A 24852-nucleotide genomic window follows, 5' to 3' on the forward strand; every position below is an offset into this window, starting at 1 on the left:
CCACAAAGAAAAAACCCCCTTAAACAGCAGAAAGTTGTCAGATGGTAGGCATTACCTCCTCACTGACCCTTACTGATGGCGCACCTGAGTTGGACCTTAATGGAGCATGCCTTTTTCGTGCCAATTCCGAATGCATGAACCCACTGTTAAAGGGGAAAGTGCCAGTAAAGTTGGGCATTCAGCCCATTAAGTCAATTTAAATGCACTTAAATAGCGGTTGTGCCCATTTCAGGTGTGGTCCCGATCGCGGCCATTTTCAGGTGTTGGGAAAGGGGGAACTGTTGCGGAGCTGGGCACGGATCATGCTACTCACCTCACGTCCAACTTTACCAAATTTTCGCACCTGAAAATAGGTGTAACTCAATGGCAAAATCAGGCCCTAAGTGTTGAACACTTGCACATGCATTGTTTTGAAAAGGGATACAGTCGTCTCTACAGTGCAGTACTACTGATGTTACAGTCTTGGTTTTAAAATCAGACTGACTATAAACCTATACAATGCAAGAGGGACTCTTAGCATCTGCACAGATTTCCCCCCATCACCCACAACTACTACTAGCCCAGCCTCAACAGCTGTTAAATTTTTCACTCTTATGTATTCATGTTTATTTGTACTTGAAACAAGATCACTTTAAGAGTCCGATCAGGTTACATATTGATGAAGTCATTGGTCATTTGCAGTCTATCCTAACAGCCTGTAGAGTAAACACCTTTCTAATAAATGTCTCATTTGTTTGTATCTTTGTGATCTGTAAGCTTATCCGTACACACACGCAGAGAGTTCAGAAAAATGTGATTCGAGTCAGTGAGATTGCGTTTTTTGGTTTTGAACAAATCTTGCCAGTGGAGTGATGTAAAACACATCGAGGAAATATCAAGGCCACCTACATTTTCCAGCATCCTTGTGGGTACATATTGACTATTAGGAACCTGAAGGAGATTGTTGTGTGGAGAACCTTGTCAGAAACACCTCTGTGGCAACTCAACCTGGCCCAATTCATGTAGGAACCAGCTTCCTGGGCAACCTAAACAAATACCATATATATTTAAAAATCTCGCCATCACTTGAAAACACCATATGGTGCATAAAATGAGAATGTACTACTTTATTCAGAGATTTGAATCAACAACTGGTGAAATCCCACAGAGACTACTAGAGATCAGTTAGGATATTTGCATTCCCATTTAATTCCCAAGCCTTTTGCATCAGTCTCACCAAACTGACAGCTGGCCACAAAGAAACAGAGCAAACTATTCCTGAATGTAACAATGGTACTTGAACGGTGAGTTTTTATTTCCTCCTATATCAGTGCAGGATAGAAGAATTGCGATTGGGAACCTGTGTTTGAGCGGGGGCAGCCTCGCAGTAAAGAATGATAGAATAATACAGCACAGCAGGAGACCATTGGTGCACCAGTTCTTTGTAAGTACAATCCAATTAGTCTCACTCGCCAATACTTCCTGTATATCCCTTCAATAGTTTCCCTTTCAATTATTCATCCAATTCCATTTTGAAAGCTACTATCGAAACAGTTCCAGCAAATCTCTTCTGAGGCATTTCTACTCCAAAACAAACAAACTCAAACTATCCTCATAACAATAATCCTTCATACTTGGAACCATCCTAGTAAATTTCTTCCATATCCTCTTCAAAGCCTACACATTCTATTGAATGTGTAGTTCCTAGATTTAGACATATTATTACAGCTGGGACCAGAAGAGCGTTTTATGCATATTCAACTTAAGTTCTGGTATTTGTCCTCTACGGGCCCTACTTTACCATTTTGACTCTAAGTGCTGGGTGGACTTTTACACCCATTCTGAGGCACCACCCACCCCCGCACCCATCCCCCCTCCCCCATACGCACTCTGTCTGCAAAAATATCAGCGATTCCAAATCTCACTGCACAAGCCTCTGGGTGGGGCTTAACAGGTCCGATCTGAGACTATAATTGCGTATGTGCAGAAAAAGATGATGAAATGCTGCTTTCCTGCACATCCCTCAGGGGCCAGATAATCCCTCTCCCTGGCCTCCACAGACATTGCCCCACTCCGTTATTACTGACCCCTTATCCCCTCATACCCCCACCACCGTGGCTCATCCGTCCTTCCCCTCACCGATCTCAGGGAGAGTGGCAACAGACCCCCCTGCCCCCCCCAGCTGATCTCAGACAGAGTGTCAGTGGACCCCCGTTCCACTCCACTGATCAGAGGTAGAGTGGTAGCAGAACCCTCCTGCACCCCCCCCACCCCCCCACTGATTACAGGCAGAGTGGCAGCGGACCCCCCGTCCCCCTACTGATCTCAAACAGAGCAGCAATGGACCACTTCTTCTCCCCATCAATCTCAGGCAGAGTGGCAGCGCACCCCCCTCCTCCACCACCAATCTCAAGCAGAGTGGCAGCAGACCATTCTTCCCCCTCACTGTTCACCATCCCAGATATAGGCATGTCAGTGGGTCTAGTTTGTGGTGAGGTTTCTGGATCACTCTCTGGTGAGCGTAACACATCTGCTGATGTACATTGGGTGGAGGCAAGGACTCAGCTGGTGCCAGGCTACATGCTGGGCCTCTGAGATCATTTTTCCGTCAGCTGCTGGAGATTCAGCAACAGAGCCAGGGAATGCAGGAGGGGCTGATGGCCACACTGGAGTCCAAGAGGGCCATGGCTGAGTCACAGCAGGTCACAGCTGAGGGACTGAACAGGATTCAAGAGTCTGCAGCCCATGGCTGAGAGGTTCGAAAGATTGCAGGGTACCCAGCGAGATAGCGCTGAGATATTGCAGGCTGCAGCAGCAGCCCTTGAGAACATGGCCCAGTCTCAGAGGGCCATCGACTGATGGTCCTGACTCAAGTGGCCATCACAGAGGGCTTGATCACCATGGGTAGCATGCAGGCGGTCCTCCAAGGCTGGCAGGGCCAGGTGACACTGGAACTTCTGGAGCTCACTGCAGAAGCACCACTGTCCCTTGGAGTGACCCAAGGGCCCACAGAAACCCCAAGGGAGGAAAAAGGACTCAAGGCCATGCTGGGCCTTCCAATCCAGGCTAGTGTTGCTGTGGCTACACCTTCTGACTCCCCCCTTCCTGACACCGGGGTATCTCAGAGGCAGCGGGATGAAGAGGGTGTCATGGAAATGTTCCAGACACCTGGAAGCAGGCCAGGGCCCTCAAGGTCCAGGGCCTCCAGAGGATGCCCACCACACACATCACAGGTAACGGGGTGAGGTAGGCAGCTGGCCCTTTCCATCTCCAATGTACATACTGAGATGCAGTGGTAGGTCACGTAAGGTTAGGAATTTGCAGTAAGATGCCACGGGTGAAGAGCTGCAGATAGAACTTTAAACACCTTAATGTTGTCCATTCACACTTTTTTAACGTTAGAACTTATTATTTAAACACTTTTATTGCAATCATTACTTTTTTCACCACCACCTATGATTAATTTGTCTCAAAATTGTCTTGAAGAGGAATCCTCTTCCATTGATGATCACCGGAGGGATGCTTCATGTTGATGTCAGTTGGGGAGGCCCCTCAATACTGTGTCACTGAGACCTGCGAGCGATTTCCTCCCCTCCCCCCACCCCACCTATTTGAACCTCACAGTTGCTGTGGAGTAAAGGAGACAAGTTCTGCTTCTTCGCGAAATACCTTTATTTCTTTGACCCAACTTTGCACGTGTTTCCCCACCAAATAGTGCCACCTGTGACCCCTTAATATATCAGTGATTTCTATTGAATAATTGACATCAAATTAGGACTTAATTTGGAAGGTCTGTTAACCCATTCCTCACAATCTCCCCTTTTTTGGAGGGAAAAAACATTTTGATGAAAATTGCTTTTCTACAGAAAACACAAAAAAATCTCCACTTCCCCTTTCTCTTTCTTTTTTAAAATGCACTTGTTGAAGAAGAAAAAATTCACAGAAGGATATTCCCTTCCTTAATAACTTCCAAAAGCTTCTTCGAAGCAGCCCCTCTCTTAGTAAAACAATTGAATAACTGATAGCTACTATCGGTCATTTAATTTTTGATATTTCCCCTTTGTCCAGCATCTGCTTTAAGCTGGCTATGTTGATCCTCAACCTTTCCTTATTTACACTTGAAGTGGAATGCACATTTTCCCACAGGGATTTATTGTCAATGTGATACTCAATGGATATTTTACCCGAATCCCCTAATCCCAAAATTTGTTAATATCTGGGATATATAAAAGGCCATATCCACTGCCTCTACAAGGCTTAGTGTCTCAGCAGCCAATGTGCTTTTAACCACTCTCCTTATTTTCTTTGTTTCCCACACAAGGGGGCAATATTTTCCATTTCCCATATAAAAAAATGTTATAAAACCTCCTGGGCTTGAAACCCCATCAAATAAATTGGCATAAGATGCATCATTGTAAAGTATGATTTTCAAGTGCCTAAGGTCACCCAAAAAAGGGAACTTCAAAACACACTCTTGCATTTTTATAAAAGCAGATTACTGCAGATGCTGGAATCTGAAACCAAAAGAGAAAATGCTGGAAAATGTCAGCAGGTCTGGCAGCATCTGTAAGGAGAGAAAAGAGCTGACATTTCGAGTTCAGATGACCCTTTGTCAAAGCTAAAAGTCATAGAAAGTGGGAGATATTTATACTGCAGGGTAAGGGAATGAAAGATGAGTCATAGCTACAAATATCTTCCACTTTCTATGCCTTTTAGCTTTGACAAAGGGTCATCTGGACGTGAAACGTCAGCTCTTTTCTCTCCTTACAGATGCTGCCAGATCTGTTGAGATTTTCTAGCATTTTTTCTTTTGGCTCCTGCATCTTTAGTTTGGCCAATGTCTTGTTTGCTCTCATTATGTCTTCCACTCCATTCCATTCATTTTTGTTCTCAATTCGAGGACATCAAAACTAACATCCAGCCTCATCGCTCTACCTAGCCAATTCAGTTGCCCAATCAAACTTCAGAGCTCCTCTTTTTCTGGCTTTGAAACCATTGTATCCCTTTGTGAAGCCCAACCATGACTGACCGCTATTGGGCTGATATTGCTGACGTAAAGTGACGCCTGACTCAGACTGTCTGATCTCCAGCCCAATATATTTGAAAGCTCCTGAAGTCTGACTTCCAACCCTGAATGCCTTCATCAGCCCAGAGGTTATTATAGCTTTGAAATCGTTACTACCACCCCATTAAAAATAATCGCCATGCATCATAAAACTACCAGAACGTTTTCCTTCATAGTGCCAGTAAAACATCGCAGGATCAACTTTCAACTGACAACAACCTAACTTTAACAAAACCGACCTTACCAAAAAATACCAAACTGCAGGCGCATCATTTAGCCCATATACATTTATCTAACTTTCATAGTATCCCTGCTGTGTTGCGTCTTTGGGAAGACAGAGAAAAATGTCTCTCTGAAGCTGATGGCCCTGCAAAAAGGCAGCTTGTATATCTACAGATTTGCATTCCCGGGCTTCTGTAGCTAACAGAGCCAAGTAGACCTTTAAAATACCTTTCCTGCCATAGGTGAATCCACCCTTAAATCCTGATCTTCTAAGTTTTCTTCAAATTCTCTTAAGGCCTTTGCCTTATAAGTTCCATCAGGACATATCTGTGAGATAGAGCTCTTTGTCCCTATTTGGTACGTCCATGTATACCCAAAATTCACTTCAACCATGCCCTTCTTGCTGTTTGGCATCTTTTACAACTTTTTCATCTAATTTATTGGAAGCCACTAAAATCTCATGAGCATGTGGGCTTTTACTCCTAGTAGCATTTGTAGCCTTACCCCTATTCCAAGACCCTGTCAAGCTATCCTGCCTGATACTTTGTTCTGCTTGATCTTTCCCTCCTGCTGTGGATGTTCTTTCAATAGTTCTCGATCACATCCTGTGATCACATTCACTATCGGACTTACTATCTGAACTGGTGCTATGTTTCTGTGCCCTCCATTTTTGAACTTCATGATCCCAATCCACGGTCTTGACGTCCTCCCCTATATTCTGTACATTCAACCAGTGTTTATACTTCCCAGTGGCCTTCCCTGCTCTACTGATGACAGTTGCATCCTTCCATTAACTGGACTCTTCAGGCAAGTATGTCACCTTTGCACCAACTTTTGGCATCTATGCTTTTGGAAAAATGGCTGTTTTAATTCATCAGAAACATTGTGTTCCCATGTGGGTACCCTGTCTACTTCAGTTAACTGGTCCTCATCAGATGAGTATCAGATGACCCTGGTTCCTCATCATGTTCATCTACTCTTTCAAAATTTGCAAGTTTGTAATCTGTTACCATTGTCCTTGATGATTGTACCATAACGGTCTGATTGCCACTTTGCAAAACAATTGTTTTGCCATCTATGCCTATATCCTTCCCTGGGTTTTCCATTTGTTAAAATTGTCTGTTTTATAGCATAGTATATCTCCTTGTTGAATAAAAATATTTGATGGCCATAAAGCTCTGTGAATTCTTTCAGAGACTTCTGTTTCCAGAAATGCTCTGCCACTTATATGCAATGCATTTAAATGCTCTGCAAAGGGAGAGTTCATTGTAGTCCCTTCCCGAGCTGATCATTCAAAATGGATAGAATTTTAGGATTCCTACCAAACACTATTGATAGGGACTGTAGTCCCCAACCACCTGCAATGAATTTTTTGCATGTACCGCCCATGCTAAGGTTGAATTCAACTTGCAATTTGGTCTGTCTGCCAAAATTTTCCAAAGCATGTCATCTTTTACATCATGGTTTCTCTCACACACCCCATTACAAAATGGGCTTTCTGCAGCTGTATTCATGACCATGATATTCATGTTTTCACACATATCCCTAAACTTATCGTTAGTAAATTCCTCCCCATTGTCTGTGAGGAATTTTGCTGGTGGCCCCACTCCTGTCTCTATCCATTTTTCCACAATCTGATCCAGAATTACTCTCTTTTCTTTACCGCATACAATGGTTGATTGACTAAATCTAGTTGCTAAATCTACAAAGTGCAAAATAAGTATATTGTTTGCTTTTCCTCCGATCTAAGGTCCATGGCCACGTGTCACTAAAATCTCTGGCCAAAGTTAGAGTTACTATCAGTCGTGGTGGTGTCCTTCTGTGCTTCCTACAAACCTCTCAGCAATCACTGATTTATTCTATAAGCTTAGTATAGTCTTCATCTCTTACATCTGCATCCTTTAATAAATTTTTCAGCCTCCAAGGAGATGGATGCGCAAATTGCCTAGGTAGTTTCAATACAATGAGCTTTTTTATCAGCTAAAGTACCATTTCTGGATGTTAACAACACTTCCTTAACCTCTTTACCCAAAAAATTATTTGTCATTAACGGAATACAGTAGTGTCCTGACAGTATAAATGTAAGTCCACCATTTTTCCAAAAACTATTGCCTTTTCCATATCAGTTGCATGTGTGCTTTCTTCATCAATGGCCTACTCAGAAGCAAAGATATCTCACTTGACACCACATCTGTGCTAACAAAATGATTCACTCCAGCAATATTGCAAGGGATCACCATTCTTTTTAGTGACTTCAAGATATTATCATCCCCAAACCTGAAACTTGCAGAACTTTCAAATTCTTTAACTTTGATTTTCAGCATTTAAAGAGTCCAGGTAATACTTTAACCAATCATTTCCACACACAATAGATATGCAGCCACTGTCTAATATAGCACAATTGAAGGATTCTGCAACCAAAACTCTCAGTACAGGAGTAAAACTTCTTGTTACGAAGACAATGCCTTCTTTCTAGTCACTATCTCTTTCCTCTTTCGATTCTTCTGTGTCAGGTGTAGCTTCAAACATTCTATAAAATTGTTTCAGACAGTTGAAAGCATAATGAAATTTAGAATCACACCAAAAACACCAATTTATCATACCCTGGACATTTCTGGGGTTTGTTTTCCTGTTACCATTCTCCATGTCTTTCCTTCTGTTATATGTATTAAAGGGGTTTCTGTCCTCATAATTTCTGGGTCCCAATCTTCTGCCATATTCTTGTAGCCTGCTTGTGCCCATCTGTTAATAATGTATCTTCCACATTCTGCTTTATCACCGACTGACCCATTTATGTCATAAGAGCTGTAGGGACAGAATGTTTCCCTAAAATATTTTTCAAGGCCTCTGTCTTTTGATCGAATAAGGTATTATTATTTGAAACTTAACTCTTGTCAAAACCAGGAGCCTATCCATATTGGTGACTTCACCACAGTCCAGTAACTTAAATGCCAACATGGACTGTGGAAATTCCAGGCAGTGTTTTTGCAGCCTTTTATATAATCCACTAAATTCCATCACATACTTTTCAATAGAAATATCCCCTGAGTTCCGAAACCTATCAAATTCTGACAGACTTCATATGCACTGAATAAGTCATCCTTTTGATAAATCTTATCCATGAAATTTAATAAATTATTCAGACATTCTTCTGAGTTCAAATGCTCCAACTCCAATTCAGAAAAAAACTTTGCATCTGATTTCACCACTGTAAGGTAAAGAAAGAGTCAATGCCTTGCCTTTGTTCTTTATCCCCAAAGCAGTTACCATAGTCCACATAATGACTTCAATTCTCCATATGGTCATAACGTTCAGTTTCTGAATATAATGGTGGATAGTCACATCCTGACATTTTAATTCCAGGTTCAGACATTTTCTTGTCTCCTCCTCACTCCTTTGTTGATTTAGATTTTGAATGAAGTCCTTATTTGTTTTTTTCCCAAAAAAGTTGTAACTTGCAGCCCTTTACTTGGAACCAATAACCATGCTCTGCTACCATCGTTTTTGAGCCCCATGGTTGCTGTGGAGGAAAGGAGACACAAGTTCTGCTTCTTCATGGAATACCTTTATTTCTTTGATCCAATTTCACATACACACTTCTCCACCAAAATAGTACCACCTGTAACCCCTTTACAGATCAGCGACTTCTACTGAATAATTGACATATCTGTTAACCCATTCCTAACACCACCCACCCCATGCCCCTGTATGGGGCTTTCAGATCCCCGCTACACAGATGTGGGCCCAGGTCCCAGCGTGCTTGCAAAGCTCAGGTAAGACTAGTTTGCACCAGGGCATAATGAAGCTCAGCGAGTTGTCATCACCCTTCTGACTGCCAAAGAAATTCGCTAACACAGTGTACCCAGGCCCATCACTTTGGTGTGATGATGTTGCAGAAGATAGAAGGACTTTGGGGGAGCTGCGCCAGGTGAACCCACAGACACAAGCCCCTGGAACTGAACTATCTGGTAATCAGAGACTCCCTAGCCACCCTCATATGTCTCATTTGAGCTGTCAGCGCTACTGTGGCTGGATGGTATTGCTCAGCATCACCTCCTCATCTTCCTCCTCCTCTTCCCTCCTCCTCCTGCTCGGCGGTCTCCTCCCCAGTGATGCCCGGCATGTTGGCCCCCATGTCCTCCTCCTCCTCCTCCTCCAATAGGTCACCTCTCTGCTGTGCCAGCTTGTCCAAGGCATAGCATACAACCACAATGCAGGAAGAGATCGCAGGCCTGTATTGTAGGGCCCTGCAAGAGCGGTCCAGGCACCGGAGTCACATTTTGAGGAGCCCAGTTCACCTCTCCACTATCATGTGGATGGCTACATGGCCCTCATTTAAGTGGGTCTCTGCCTCAGACACAGACCTTCACACAGGCATCATCAGCCATGTCCGAAGCGGTTAACCAAAATCACCCATGAGCCACCCCTGCAGCCTGCCTCCGGGATGTCAGAGTGCTTGAGAATGAAGCTGTGATTCATGCTACCAGGGTACAGATGTATATAATGTTCATATTGTGGTCACACAGCTATTGAACATTTAGGGGGTGGAAGCCCTTTCTGTTGACGAATTATCATGGATTCTGTGGGGGAGGGTACTTGAGGGCGATGTGTGTCCAGTCGATGGCTCCCTGTACATTAGGCATCCCCACAATGGCCGTGAATGCTGCAGCCTGGTCCAGGTGAAATTTGATGTAATGCCCAACCACAGGTGTGCACAGCTGACTGGGAAATGCTACATGCATCTCCGGTAGGGTTCTGGAAGGAGCTTCTTGCGTAAAAGTTCAAAGTTGCCGTCAATTTGAAGCCATTGAGTTCCTCCCCCGCACTCCCCCCACCCCTCCCCTCAGGGGTTCCAGGTCCTGCAATTCTCCTGCTCCTCCTCCTCAGCTCCAGGAGGAACCAAAAGATCAGCAAAGATCAATCTCATCACTCTGAAGTGGGGAAGAGTGTCAGAGACGGAAAGGAACACATGGAAAGGTTAAGGAATACTGCTTGACCCTAGTTCAGCAACAGTCACTGTCCATACCATCTATTCCCCACCCACATGCTCCCCAGAATCACAGAGCCCCATTCCCCCACTCCCATCTCTCCAAAATCGCAGACCCCTTGAATCTCACTCCAAAATCACAGCCTCTTGAAAAGTTGAGAGGCTACAACAATGCAATTTGCAAAGGCTTTGTGCACATTCTTCAGCTGGCAGAGTGCTGAGTGCACTAGGACCCAGCAGCATCCACAAGACCCGAGGTCAGTGTTGAGACCCAGGTCCTTGCTGCAAATCAGGCATCGGAGACCCTGCTGAGCAACAGCCCCCCACGCCCCCCTCCCCCACGCACTCACAGAGCCCCCATCGACCTGAGAAAGAAAAAGACCACAGTAAAAGGACACCAACAAACAGCAGACAGCTGTTGGACACCATGCACTTACCTCCACACTATAACCCTCACTGATGGAGCACCCAAATCGGACTTACACGGAGCATGTCTGTTTTGCACGATTCTAGATTGGCGAATACAGTGGCAAAAGGGGAAGTGCCAATAAAATTGGGTGTGCAGTCCATTAAGTCAATTGAAAGATATGCAACATCGAGCCTTGGTAAAGGGGGAACCAGCGTGGACGTGAGTGCAGATCGTGCTACTCACCTCACGCCCACTTTACCAAGTTTTTGCACCCAAAAATGGGCACAACTTGATGGCAACATTGGGCCCAATGTCTCGACTTATAATACCTATTATTAAGATGAGCATGGGACGATGGGGATAGGGGCTGAGTTGGATTGTGGTTGGTCCAGACCTGATGGGCTGAATGGCCCCCTTCTGTATTATAACGTTTCTATAAAGCTTCATTCATTGATTTATTGTTTCATTGATTTATTTTCTATCTTCAGAGATTTGTACACATCCGTATATCCCGATCTCTTACTTCTTGCACCTCTGTAAAATTGTGTAATTTAGTTTGTACTGTCTTGCCTCTTCTTCATACCAAAATGAATGACCTCATACTTTATTGCATTGAATTTCATCTGTCATCGGTCCACCCATTTCACTAGCCTGATATGTCTTTGTGAAGTTCAGTACAATTGTCCTCAACGTCTACTGCACTTGAAAATCATGTTTTTAATTCCTTGCTCCAAGTATTTGAGGGGGTGCTGAGTATCATCAGCACAGCCTCAAAATCTGGAGACAATCGGCAAACGCGATTCTCTCCGGAGAGATCACCTTTCCAGATTCTCCCTGCACCTCACCAATGACGTCATCAGGTTCACACCGACAAAGGTGGGGGGGGGGGGGGTCCCTCATTTAGCTTTTTATGTATTTGAATATTATTACTTGGCTAACCCACCACATGACCCAGCTCACTAAATATTAATACGCCACCAATATGAGGTCATCTAGGTCATCAAGTGATGTCACCTCGGCGAGTTTCACAGGTTTGGCCAAATGAGAGACAGTTGAGGGGATCCTTCCTGGGGCACAGAGGTAAATAAACCTCCCAGGGAAAAGGGAAATGCCCTGTCATTGTCCTGGCACTGTGCCCTGGCACAGGTAGGCACTTCCAGGTTGGCACTGCCAAGTTGACACTGCTAACCAGCCTGGTAATACTAACCTGGAAATGCCAACCTGTGCCCAGAGGCAGTGCCAGGGCACGTTCTGGTGGGAACTTGGAGGAGTCCATTTATGTGTGATTGGGGAGAGAGTGTTGGCACTGAGGGGACTGGGAATGCCAGCGACAATTGCGTGAGTGGAAATGCTGGTGATGACTTTAAAAAGGCACCTTGATGTCTATGGTGTATGGGTGTTCCCAGCTCTCTGAAGCCCTACCCCACCAGAGTAGTGGCATAGGCCACTAATTTTTTTAGACTAAGCGGGTCAAAATCTGGAATGAAAGCTGGTCTGTGGAGATGGAGAGCTTCATGCTGGTTTTCTGCCCAGGCCTGACACTCAGAGAAACTTTGGTAAGATTCCCCTTCATTATATATATAAAAATAGCAGTAACCTGGTACTGAACCTTAGGAAGTTCCTGTCGAAACTTCCTTCCAGTTCCAAAAACAACCATTCATTAGAACTCTCCGGCCAGAATTTTCCCTTTGAATCCCTCTGAAGTGAACGAGCAAAAGTTCTGGCCTCTGTTTTCTATTCTGTAGCCAATTTTATATCAAGCATGATTACAAAAATCTAATTAAGCCCTTTTATCCCACGGGTTTAAATTGCACTTACAAGCATATTGTGTGTTTCTTAAATCAAACTCATTTTGAAAATCCACATACAAAACATCAACTGAATTGTCGTCATATATCCTTTCTAATATCTAAAAATCCACCATGACCAGCATTTTGCTGTCACTGATGAATTAATGGCACTCACCTTTAAGATATTAAATCAATGCCAAGCTAGGTATAGAAAGAGAAATAAAGTGGGGAATTTTCTGTGCAAAGGAAACAGCATATGGGTGGGTATGGGAAGTTAAACCCCCTAAAAGTGATGCCAAGTTGGAATCCCAATAGAGCGCATGATGGTTAGCACTGCTGTCTCACAGCGTCAGGGTTCGATTCCCAGCTTGGGTCACTGTGTATGTGGAGTTTGCACATTCTCCCCGTGTGTGCATGCGTTGCCTTTGGGTGCTCCGGTTTCCTCCCACAGTCCAAAGACGTGCGGGTTAGGTAGATTGGCCATGCTAAATTGCCCCTTCTTGTCAGGGGGACTAGGTAAGGTAAATGCATGGAGTTATGGGGACAGGACCTGGGTGGGACTGTGGCTGGTGCGGACTCAATGGGCCAAATGGCCTCCTTCTGCATCCATAGAACAGATGGTGGTATAGTGATAATGCCTCATAATAAGTAATCCAGGGGACTAAGCTAATGTTCTGGGGATCCCATCATGGTTGCTGATGAAATGTGAATTCAGTGCATAAATTCAGAATTTAAACTACATGATTGTCATAAAAACCCATCTGGTTCACTAATGCCTGTACAGAAGGAAATCTGCCACCCTTATCGAGTTTTACCCACATATAATTCCAGACCCACAGCAATGTGATTGACTCTTAAATGTCCTTGAAATGGCCTAGCATCAAGGGCAATTACAAATGGGTGACATTCCATGAAATAATTTTAAGAAGCACCTGAATATTGGAAGGGAGTAGGGAACTCCTTGCAGTTGTCTTGTAAGTAATAAAAATATTTAGCTGCCTCTGTTTAGCTGTCTCAGTAAGCACTGTTTAAATTCTCAATTCAATTATTTTAATTCTACACATTTCCAAACTTGCCACTAACTCTACAGAGTCAACAAGTTGAGTGCACAATGGGGAGAGCTTCCTCAATGAAACTCACAAGTTGGGAAGGCTTTGTGCAGTTACAGTGAAGAGTTGCAGCCATGACCAGATGAGAAACTGCTGTTCGAATCATTGCTTCTCTCGGAGGTTGTAATCACTGCATGATTGGTAATTACCAACTTCTTGGGAGGTACTTCACCAGCCTTGCGCTTCAGTTACCTTCAGCTGCACTTCTCTACTGCCAGCCTTCAACACCATATTCAACAACTTATGCAGATCCACTTTGCAACTCTGCGAATCTTTAAGAGGAGAAAAAAGCAACAATGGCAACACCAACAGCAGGAGGAAGAACAGCAACAGCAGCACTAGCTGTCTTCTCCTTAGATTCACAGGTCAGAGGATCTTGATCCAGAGACTTTGGAAAAGTTCCAGTGGATTGGAAAAAGGCTAACATAATGCCCCTGTTCAAAAAGGGGAAAGGCAGAAAGTAAGACACTATAGACCAATTAGTTTAACATCTATAGCTGGGAAATTGTTACAATCCATTATCAAGGAAGTAATAACGGGACATCTGGAAAGTCAAAATGCAATCATCAGAGTCAGCATGGCTTTATGAAGGGTAAATCGTATTTGACTAATTCATTGGAATTTGTTGAAGGTGTAACAAGCCAAGTGAATGGGGATCCTGTAGATGTATCTGGACTTTCAAAAAGGCAAGTGATATGGTGCAGCACAAAAGGTTAATAAACAAGATAACATCTGATGGATTTGGGGGTAATATATTAGCTTGGACAGAGGATTGACTAACTAACAGAAAGCAGAGAGCAAGGATAAATGGGTCTTTTAACGGTTGGTGAGATGTAATTAGTGGTGTGCCATAGGATTCGGTCCTCGGGACTCAATTATTTACAATCTATATTAATGACATGGATGCAGTGACAGAATGTACTGTAGCCAGATTTGCAGATGAGATTAAAATAGGTGGGATAGTAAGTTGCAATGAGGAAATAAGAAATTTACAAATGGATTAGTTAAGTTAGGCAAGTGGGTCAAAACTTGGCAGATGGAATTTAACGTAGATAATTGCAAGGTCATCCATTTTGGCTTGAGGAATAAAGAGGCAACTTATTATCTGATGAAGAGGAATTTCGAATGCTTCAATCCAGAGGGATCTGTGTGTCCTTGTGCAGAATGTTAGTATGCAGGTGCAGCAGATAACAAGGAAGGCAAATTGGATTTTGCCATTCATTGCTAATGGAATAGAGTATAAAAGTAAAGAAGTCCTGTTGCAACTGTATAGGGAATTGATGAGACCGCATCTGGAGTACTGCACACAGTTTTGCTCCCCTTCCTTGAGAGAAGATGTAAATGCATTGGATGTGGTTCAGAGAGGTCATTTAATTGATTTCAGGGATTAAGGAGTTGTTTATGAAAAGATATTGAGCTCATGAATCTGTGGAATTCTAACAATGTACAATGGATGCTGGAACATTAAACAAATTTAAGGAGGAGATAGATACATTTTTAATAAGTAACGGGATGACAGGTTATAGGGAATGGGGAGGAAGTTGGAAATGAGGCCTAGATGAGATCAGCTGTGATCATATCAAATGGTGGTGCGGGCTCAAGGGACTGAATTATCTACTCCTGTTCCTAGTTTTTATATTCTTATGAGTGGAGAGGTTAGCAGGACATTATTTGTGTGATACTATAAGGTACAGATACAAGATGGCAATATGATGAGGGTGAGTGGGAGCGTTGGCTGCTCAGATGGGAAAGGGAGGTTCCTGGAGAGAGAGGAAAGAGTGCAGCGGCAAGTTGTGTTGTTGTGAAGAGTACTCTTCAAGTGAATGTTAGGAAAGTGTTAGGAAAGCCAGGGTATAGGTCTTGGTGATAGTGTATAGCTAACCTGTTTTGTGTCCCTAGGATCCTGGGTCCTTTTGGTTGCTCTATCTCTTAGTTGCAGGGAGTGCACGCCTATCGCTGTCTTCCTCAGCCTTTTTCCTGAGGGGGTCCTTACTGAGGCCCCTCAGGACCTTCAGTTGAGTGAGAGATCCAAGAACAATCTTTCAAGGTATTCTTTCCATGACCATTTTTGCTGAAACTCAAGAATGCAAGCGGTGGTGAGTTTTTTGTAATCAGATGGAATCAGAGAAGTTAACTTACAGTATCAGAAATTTTATTTCACAGCAATTTAAACATTGTTAAAAATAACTTACGTAATCTGCAAGCCCTAAATTTTTCTGGTTCAAGTTTGAGTTTCAACTGTATCTATCATGTCAGTACAGCAACTACATGCAGTTACATGTATTGTAATGTCAAGTGCCTCAGCAAGGTCATAGTGTAACAAAGCTCCTTGCAGAACAGGGAGATGTACTCTGCAACTTTCCGATTTCCCCATTTTTCTGTGCAGTTGCAGTTACCAGAAGTTGCTGTCTGATTTCCTTTCAGCAATGGTGAGTGTTCATTGTTATTTCCACAATGGACATTGTTAGTTGGAATGTTTACACTGGATTAGGGCAATCACATCCTTTGTGTTTCCAACAAAGAGCAAGCTTGAAAGCAGTGAATATTAAGCACTTGCAAAAATCACTCAATTCAGGTATGTGCTCCTCTAACTATAATCTAAGCAATAGTTCTCTACTGTTCATACTTATATTCTTGGAAGGTGAAGTAATTACTCTCTGCATGTGGAAGACCAAAACTGAAATAATGGAACATTCTATCGGTAAACCTGAATCAATAGGTGATGATAGGCTATGAGAGCAACAATGTTTATAACAAAATCTTATGACACCCAAGGTCAATTGCTAGACAATTGATTTAACTGACAATGGTTGTCTGAAGGTCAGTTGTCTTTTTTTTATCAAAGTCAGAAATAAAGCAGATTTGTGCATTTTGTTTCTAGTGACACTTATATTTTCCTAACAGTCTGACTCAGCATTAAAAACTCCTTCCTTTCAGATTATGAATATGAATTTGGCGATTTGGAAGTAGTCATTGACATTGCAGGATTGGATTGCACTGTAATGGACTAATAGAAGATTATGAAGATATAGAATTACCTGAGGAAGTTATCCAGGTATTGTGTTGGCAAATTCAAGACGGGACTTAGCTCTTTCATGACAAAAATAAATGAAGGATGTGAGTACTAAAATAGTGTGCAGTATTTTTCAATGGTGCACAAAGTCCATATTTATCCTTTCCAGCCTTTACATTTTATTTGTTCTTAAAATTATTCTAACTACTTTAAGCTGACCTGTGCACTTATGATGCTGCAACTGAATACTTAGTAGAAAAATGAATTTAATTTTCCAAACTATCTTCTCTTACTTTGATGTGCAATAAAGAAAAACTCAACCAGGAGACTATCATCCTAAGGAACTGACACTATGTACCTTCTGTTTTATTTATTTGAGGCATGTACACTGATGTCTTCAACATTAACATCTCCCAGCTGATTTTAGGATGATGCTCTGTCAGTATGTTAGGTTCCAACTCAATCATTGTTTCGTATTGTTTGTCAGTCTCATCACTGAGTTAAAGCATAAACACCAAAGCAATAAGTGGCAAAGACATTGCTCTTTGACAAAAAAAAGAACAGAAGGTGGAAAACAAGTTTAAATTCGACAGATTGCACAATTACAACTACAAGCAAGCAAACAGAATGCGGGAAAATAAAGAATAAAATTCGCCTCCAGAGTCAAGAAATTTTACTCCTGATGGGACAGCGCCGCAAGAAAGAAACACTTGAAAAATCAATACTGAAATGATTTATTGTCAGCTGGGAGATCCAGACAAGGTACTGCACATTCATCATAAAGACAGCACCTTAATAAAGACAAATATAAAGCCATTTGTTTGTCCAACAAACATTTGCTCAGCTCTACAAATGAAACTCCGTCTTGTTCCAACAGCCAACTATGTAAGTTTTAAAGAAAACCTAAAAATCTATAAACCACTTCCACCGCTGTTACTGCTGTGCATCAGTGCCCTTCTGGATATTGTCACTGTGATTGGTGACTTTTACGACCTCTAAAAATGTGCCAACCATTAGATTATAAGATTGTTGGCTAGTGTCGAACTAAGGCCATGTGAGGCTATTGTCAGCAAAATAGCAATCCAAGAGAATTGTCAAAAGCAGTCCCTGCTGAGTTGGGAGAGAGAGGGGTAAAAGGCTGTTTACATTTATCAATGATGGCAAAAAATAATCACAAGGAATTATCATGGGGCTTCTCCAATTCTGGCTGTGATGAAAGTTTGGCAGAATCCTCATTTGTGTACATGAGCCTAATTTCCATTGGAGGTTATGGTGGCTGAGTGTTGTGTGAGAAATCCCTATCTGGCAAGTAACTTGTACACAAAGGGTGGATTTTATGGTCCCTGCAAAATTAGGAAGTATGGCATGAATTAAATGGGATGTGAAATTACAATTTCTTGACGGCAAGTTAAAGTGCAGAGGTTAAATCAATGGTGTGTTGGTCTCAGGCCATCCTGTGGAAGGTTTGTAATACATTTACATGCCACAAAACACATTTGACTAAAACCTTTCTTTAATTATATCCTATCATCAAGACAAAGTCTGGAGTATAGGAGAATCCCATGGCATTCAATTCACATTCATTTAAAGATGGTATGCTCCAGTCAACTACATCCAGTTGTGTCTGAGGTCAGTGGCTTTACTAATTGAATGATGTGGCGCAAGGGAGGGGCACAAAAGAATAGCAGCTGCGTGGAGGCTCGGGACTGGCAAGGGTGAGCCAGGAGTGGAGAGGCGAGTGGCGCTAGGAATTGAAAGGGTAAGATTCAGAAGCATGGAGAAGTAGAAGAGGGATCCAAGGGTGGGCGGTGGGTGAAGTTGGGGGTGTCGAGGAGTGAAATGAGATGGACCTAGCATCCTGGATGTGTGAGGGTGATGGGACAGTCAGTCAAGGTAAGAAAATTAAGAGCCTTAAGGGGTGGGGTTAATACTGTCCTTGTCAGGGTGTGGGTTGGCAGAATCCTTACAAGGCTTTGAGTTCAGCTACAATATTTTAATTATCCCTGCCATTAGGTTTAGGATAACCTAAGACTAAAAGATCAAGATAAACTATTTCAGATGAATATAGCATATTAAAAAGTGCAAAGTACTTGGAGGTACAAAGGTACAGTTTGCATAGAAACACATATAAGCACTGATAGAGAATTTAAACATGTATTTTTTGAAAAACGTTATATTTTGTATTAAAAGCATACACCTTGGCTAATAACACTGGAGGGCATGATGGATACTGCTGAGCAAGAAGAACCACACTCCTTGAAAACAATACAGTTACTGGGTGAAGCAAAAAAAAAACTCTCTTAAAGATACCCACACAATCAGGAAAAAATTTTGGGTGGAATTTTAATGGCATGTCCACCCGAGGTTCGTACGATTCCCCATCCCATCACACACCTTTAGGTCTGAAGATGAGAAGAGTTCTCTGTTACACTTGCTTTACTGCAGGATGAAGATATGAAACAATGCAGACCTATCATTTTTTCCCAGTCTCAAGCAATGGTTGGCATTTACGAGGCCAGGTAGCTAGGTGGATTGAGAACTGGTTGGGAAATAGGAGACAGAGGGTAGTTGTGGAGGGTACGTTGTCGGGCTGGAGGCCAGTGACCAGTGGTGTGCCGCAGGGCTCGGTACTGGGACCTCTCCTCTTTGTAGTCTACATAAATGACTTAGAAGAGGGAGTAGGTGGTGTGATCAGCAAGTTTGCTGATGACACCAAGATGGCAGGGTTGGCGGGTACAGAACTGGATTGTCAGGTGATACAACAGGATATAGATAGGTTGGTGCAGTGGGCAGATAGGTGGCAGATGGCATTTAATCCTGACAAATGCGAGGTGATGCATTTTGGAAGGAATAATGCAGAGAGGAGCTATGTGATAAAAGGTAGGCTGATTAGGAGTATAGACGTACAGAGAGACCTGGGAGTGCAGGTTCACAAATCCATGAAGGTTGTGTCACAAGTGGAGAACGTTGTTAGGAAGGCTTATGGGATGTTAGCCTTTATAGGAAGGGGCTTAGAGTATAAAAGCTGCCGTCTAATGCTTCAGTTATACAGAACGTTGGTTAGACCGCATTTGGAGTACTGCGTCCAGTTCTGGTCACCTTATTACCGGAAGGACGTGGAGTCTCTGGAAAGGGTGCAGAGGAGGTTTACCAGGATGTTGCCTGGCATGGGGGGACTGGGTTACGAGGAGAGACTGAAGAGACTGGGGCTATTCTCCTTGGAAAGAAGGAGATTGAGAGGGGGCATGATAGAGGTATATAAGATACTGAAGGGAATAGATAGAGTTAATAGTGAGAGACTGCTCCCTAGACTGGGTACGAACACAAGAGGTCATCACTTAAGGGTGAGGGGGGGGAGGTATAATTTGGAGGTAAGAGGAAGGTTCTTTACACAGAGAGTTGTGGGGGTCTGGAATGCGCTACCGAGTAGGGTGGTGGAGGCAGGCACGTTGGACTCGTTTAAGATGCAGTTAGATAGGCATATGAGTGAAACGAGAATGGAGGGATATGGTAGGGGCTATTAAATAGGGTTAAACCTCGGGAGACACCGGAAGGGCAGGCTGTATGATTAATATGTTTTGTCTTTATTCCACAGGTGGAGGTCCACCTCGTGTCAAGCGAGGGGCATGCACACGGCGGGTTGTGCGTGGGCTGCTCTTGGAAGTCCAGGAGTGGCCTAGTACTTCATGTCGGTGTGTGTGCTTGATCCTGGACCGATAGACGGGCTCCACAACAGCTCAGTGACTAGCACTGCTAGCTGTGCAGATACATGGATTTGGGCCTGTGTCTGTGGGAGTTTGCGCATTCTCCCTGTGGTTGCGTGGGTTTCCTCCGGGCGCTCCGGTTTCCTCCCGCACCCCAAAGATGTGCTCTTAGGCTAATTGGTTTCCACCAAATTGACACTATTTCTTCCCTGAATCTGACTGAGTAGGGTCCCATTCGTAGACATGCAGGGTAGAATAGGTGTAGGGCGATGCGGCGGCGCGGGCTCGTTGGGCCGAAGGGCCTGTTTCCCGTGCTGGGTTGTTCTTTGTTCTTCTTTGTTCTTTGTTACAAGTACTTCTCAAAGACAACAATGCAGCAGCAACTCACGATTAATCATAGAATAGATCTACTTCCCAGGTGCTGTTGTAAAAGTGAACATCGTAAATTCTCACTAGTGGGGAACTTAATTCCAATAAGCTTATCTGTTACTGAGCACGTGTGACAGGCAAATGCATGCAAAAGGGTCTGCCAACATTGTTTGTGAGGAAGCTCAACCTGCCTTTAACCCACATTTAAAGTGACAATAACATAATTGCTAAAATTCATTCTAATGTCAGGCATATGGTTTTTAGTGTCACGCCCAATTCAGTTTCCCTGTCTGCCAAGACTCCTGTTAATGATGTGAGTTGAAAATTCTTCCACTAGTTTCTGTCATGTGACCAGAGCAATTCTTTCCATTGTCCTCATAAATAGTTTCCAATGGTTAGGCCATTTTCAGGCATTGTCAATGGAGCTTGTGTAACGTATATCTACATACCATCTTGATAAAACAGAGCTTTTCACACCCTCTTCCTGGATTTCAAGCTTGGATTCCAAGACCCTGCAGCAGCACTGTGAAACCATTATTTTTTAATCAGTTGAAGAAATGCTGCCTTTATCCACAAATGTTTATTTGCATGTTAAGGACTTCTCAAAGATTGTTTGCATTTTAATGACATTATCCAAACATATCCAGGCATGAAGAGCAGCTCATGGTTCTTGCAGTTCTATATATCTCGACAGGAAAGAAAGGGTCACTTAACCTTTCAACTTCATTTTATTTTGAAGGAAATTGCCCATTTTGTGTTTATAGTAGATCATTTTTATTACTGATATGTTCATATTGTGTGAGCTTGACACTCAGCTTCGAGTGCACTTGGATCCCTCTTCTACTTCTCCATGCTTCTGAATCTCATTCTTTCAATTCCCAGCGCCACTCACCTCTCCACTCTTGACGCACCCTTGCGAGTCCTGAGCCTCCATGCAAGCTGCTATTCTTCTGACACTCTGACTAAGCTAGCCTCAACAAATAATAATGATGCATACGTGAGTAAAGTGAAACCAATGTCATGTGAAATGTAAATTTGAAAAAAAAGCACATGTACCACCTTTGTGAGCTCAATCAGGAAGAATTATTTCAGCCAGAGTGTGGTGAATGTATGTAATTCATTGTAACACAAAGCTGTGGAGGCCAGGTCATTGAGTGTATTTAAAACAGAGATAGATGTGTTCTTGATTGGTAAAGCGATCAAAGGTTACAAGGAAAAGGCAGGAAGATGGGGTTGCGAAACATCAGTTATGATCAAATGGCAGAGAAGATTCGATGGGCTAAATGGACTAATTCTGCACCAATATCTTATGGTCTTATGGTTGATGGTCAATAAGTCTTATGTTAATGGCAATGGAGTTGGCAGAGAAGATTGGACTGTGATGAAGGAATTCCCTGTTTGAGAAGGAATTTCTTTTCTACCCATGTCTGCTACATTGCCATCCGACAGCAGGTTTCATCATTGAAAAGCTCCCCTCTACCATGGAATTGCACCTGTCTCTCATGCAGGCTGCCAGCAGTTAAAATTTTAACCGTAATCACATGAAAAATGGGTAAAAGCAAGAAAACGTAAGTGGTGCATTTTTCCACAGATTACCACAGATAAAATTCTGCTCGAAAGACTTTAATTAGTATAATGCTCATTATTGCATCAGACTGGCACACATTCCCACTTGAACTAAATGCTCCTGCCAGGCAAAAATATCCCCATCACCAGTTGGCCATTTGGCTGTAGATGTGGAAGATTGCCACAATGAACTCACAGGGAAAGCATTTAGCATGGCCAATGCATCCCAGCCAGCATGTCTTTCAGACTGTGGGAGGAAACCAAAGCACCCGAAGGAAACCCATGCAGACATGGGGAAAACATGCAGACTCACACAGGCAGTGACCTAAGCCGGGAATCATATCTGGGTCCCTGGTGCTGTGAGGCAGCAGTGCTAACCACTGTGCCACTGTGCCACCTGGGGTAGAGACCGGAAAATAAAAGGTTCCGCTGATTGCTGGAGTTGCGGATAATGATGAAAACTGTCAGAGAATACAGCAGAACACAGATAGGCTGGAAAATTATGATTATGACTGTGTGGCCAAATTCCCTCCAACTCGATTTTCAAGTTTGATGACAATATCACCATAGTGGGCCGGATCTCAAACAATGACAAGACAGAGTACAGGAGTGAGATAGAGAATCTGGTGAACTGGTGTGGTGACAATAATCTCTCCCTCAACGTCAACAAAATGAAGGAGATTGTCACCGAATTCAGGAAGCATAGAGGAGAATATACTCCTGTCTACATATGCTCTTGCAGAAATGGTCAAAAACTTCAAGTTTTTAGGTGTCCATATCACCAACAACCTGTCCTGGTCCTCCCATGCTGACACTGTGGTTAAGAAAGCCCACCAATGCCTCTACTTTCTCAGAAGGCTAAGGAAATTTGGCTTGTCAGCTACAAATCGCACCAACTTTTACAGATGCACCAAAGAAAGCATTCTTTCTGGTTGTATCACAGCTTCTGCCCTGTCCAAGATCACAAGAAACTACAAAACGTCATGAATATAGTCCAATCCAGCATGCAAACCAGGTTCCCATCCATTGATTCTGTCTACACTTCCCGCTGCCCCAGCAAAGGAGCCAACATAATTATGGACCCCACGCACCCCGGACGTTCTGTCTTCCACCTTCTTCTGTCAAGAAAAAGATACAAAAGACTTAAGGTCCCGTTTCAATCTAATTAAGAACAGTTTTTTCCCTGCTGCCATCAGATCTTTGAATCGACCTACCTTGCATTAAGTTGATCTTTCTCTGCCTCCCAGCTATGACTCTAAACTACATTCTGCACTCTCTCCTTTCCTTCTCTACGAACGGTAAGCCCTGTATAGTGTGCAAAAAACAATACTTTCACTGTACGCTGATACATGTGACAATAATCAATCAAAACAAATCAAATTGCTTGGAGAAATGGCAGATGTTATTTGAGTAAAGTACATTTATTAGTCACAAGTAAGGCTTACATCAATACTGCAATGAATTTACTGTGAAATTCCACTAATCGCAGCACTCTGGCTCCTGTTTGGGTCAATGTACCTCAATAGCACGTCTTTCAGAATGTGGGAGGAAACCGGAATACTGGAGAAAACCCACACAGACATGGGGAGAATGTGCAAACTCCACACCAACAGTGACCTAAACCGAGAATCAAACTTGAGTCTCTGGTGCTGTGAAGCAGCAGTGCTAACCATTGGTACCCAACGTGGGGCCATTCGGACAAATCCAAGGTGATGTATTGTGGTAGATCCAATTCAGGTGAGAGCTATAAAATAAATGGCACAGCCATCAGGAGCACAGACCCACAGAGAGATCCAAGCATCCAGGTCCACCGATCCTTAAAAATGGCAGCACAGGTGGAAAATGTGGTGAAGAAAGCATATGGTATGCTTGCCTTCATTGGCTGGAGCAACAAGAATAGACATAGGCAAATTATGTTACAGTTATATAAAACACTGGTGACAATCACAAGAGGGTACAGGTTCAAGGTAAGGGAGGAAATGTTCATTGGAGATGTGCAGAAGATTTCTACACAAAGGGTGGTGGTGGCCTGGAATGCACTGTCAAGTGAGGTGGTTGAGGCAGATACATTAGTGACATTTAAGACTTACCTGGATAGACACATGAACCGAAGAGGAATAGAGGGACACAGGCAGTTGGTCTCGATTGAACAACGTGATTAGCGCCGGCTTGGAGGACCGAAAGGCTTGTTCCTGTGCTGTACTGTTCTCTGATCTTTGTTCTCTTTCATGATTCCTTCCATCAATATTTCAGGGATTGACAGCCATAGGCATAAGGGACAGGAGAATCAGCCCCTTAAAAAAAATTCCCATTTATATAGTCTGCTTTGATGACCATCCTGGTGAATACACGATATTTTCAAATTAAACACATCTGTCTGGCTTTCCCTTTTTACTTCCAACTTCCTCATTTTTAATTTACATCTGCCAGCTACTTGAACCCTTTATTAAAGTGAAATTGAGCTTAATACGATGGAATTTTAACAAGCCCCATAAATGTAGCATCTTCTTCTTGCCCTGGTTTTAATGGCAAGTTTAAGGAGGACCAGGAAACATGTGTCTGTGTCACTAAAGTTTAATGGCATTTGAAATCTCACTGCAATTGACTGATTTTAGTATTCAAGTCACAAATCTAGCTTT

This window comes from Carcharhinus amblyrhynchos, chromosome 4, assembly GCF_965287045.1.
Source record: "Carcharhinus amblyrhynchos chromosome 4, sCarAmb.v2.hapA, whole genome shotgun sequence".
Lineage (NCBI taxonomy): Eukaryota > Metazoa > Chordata > Chondrichthyes > Carcharhiniformes > Carcharhinidae > Carcharhinus > Carcharhinus amblyrhynchos.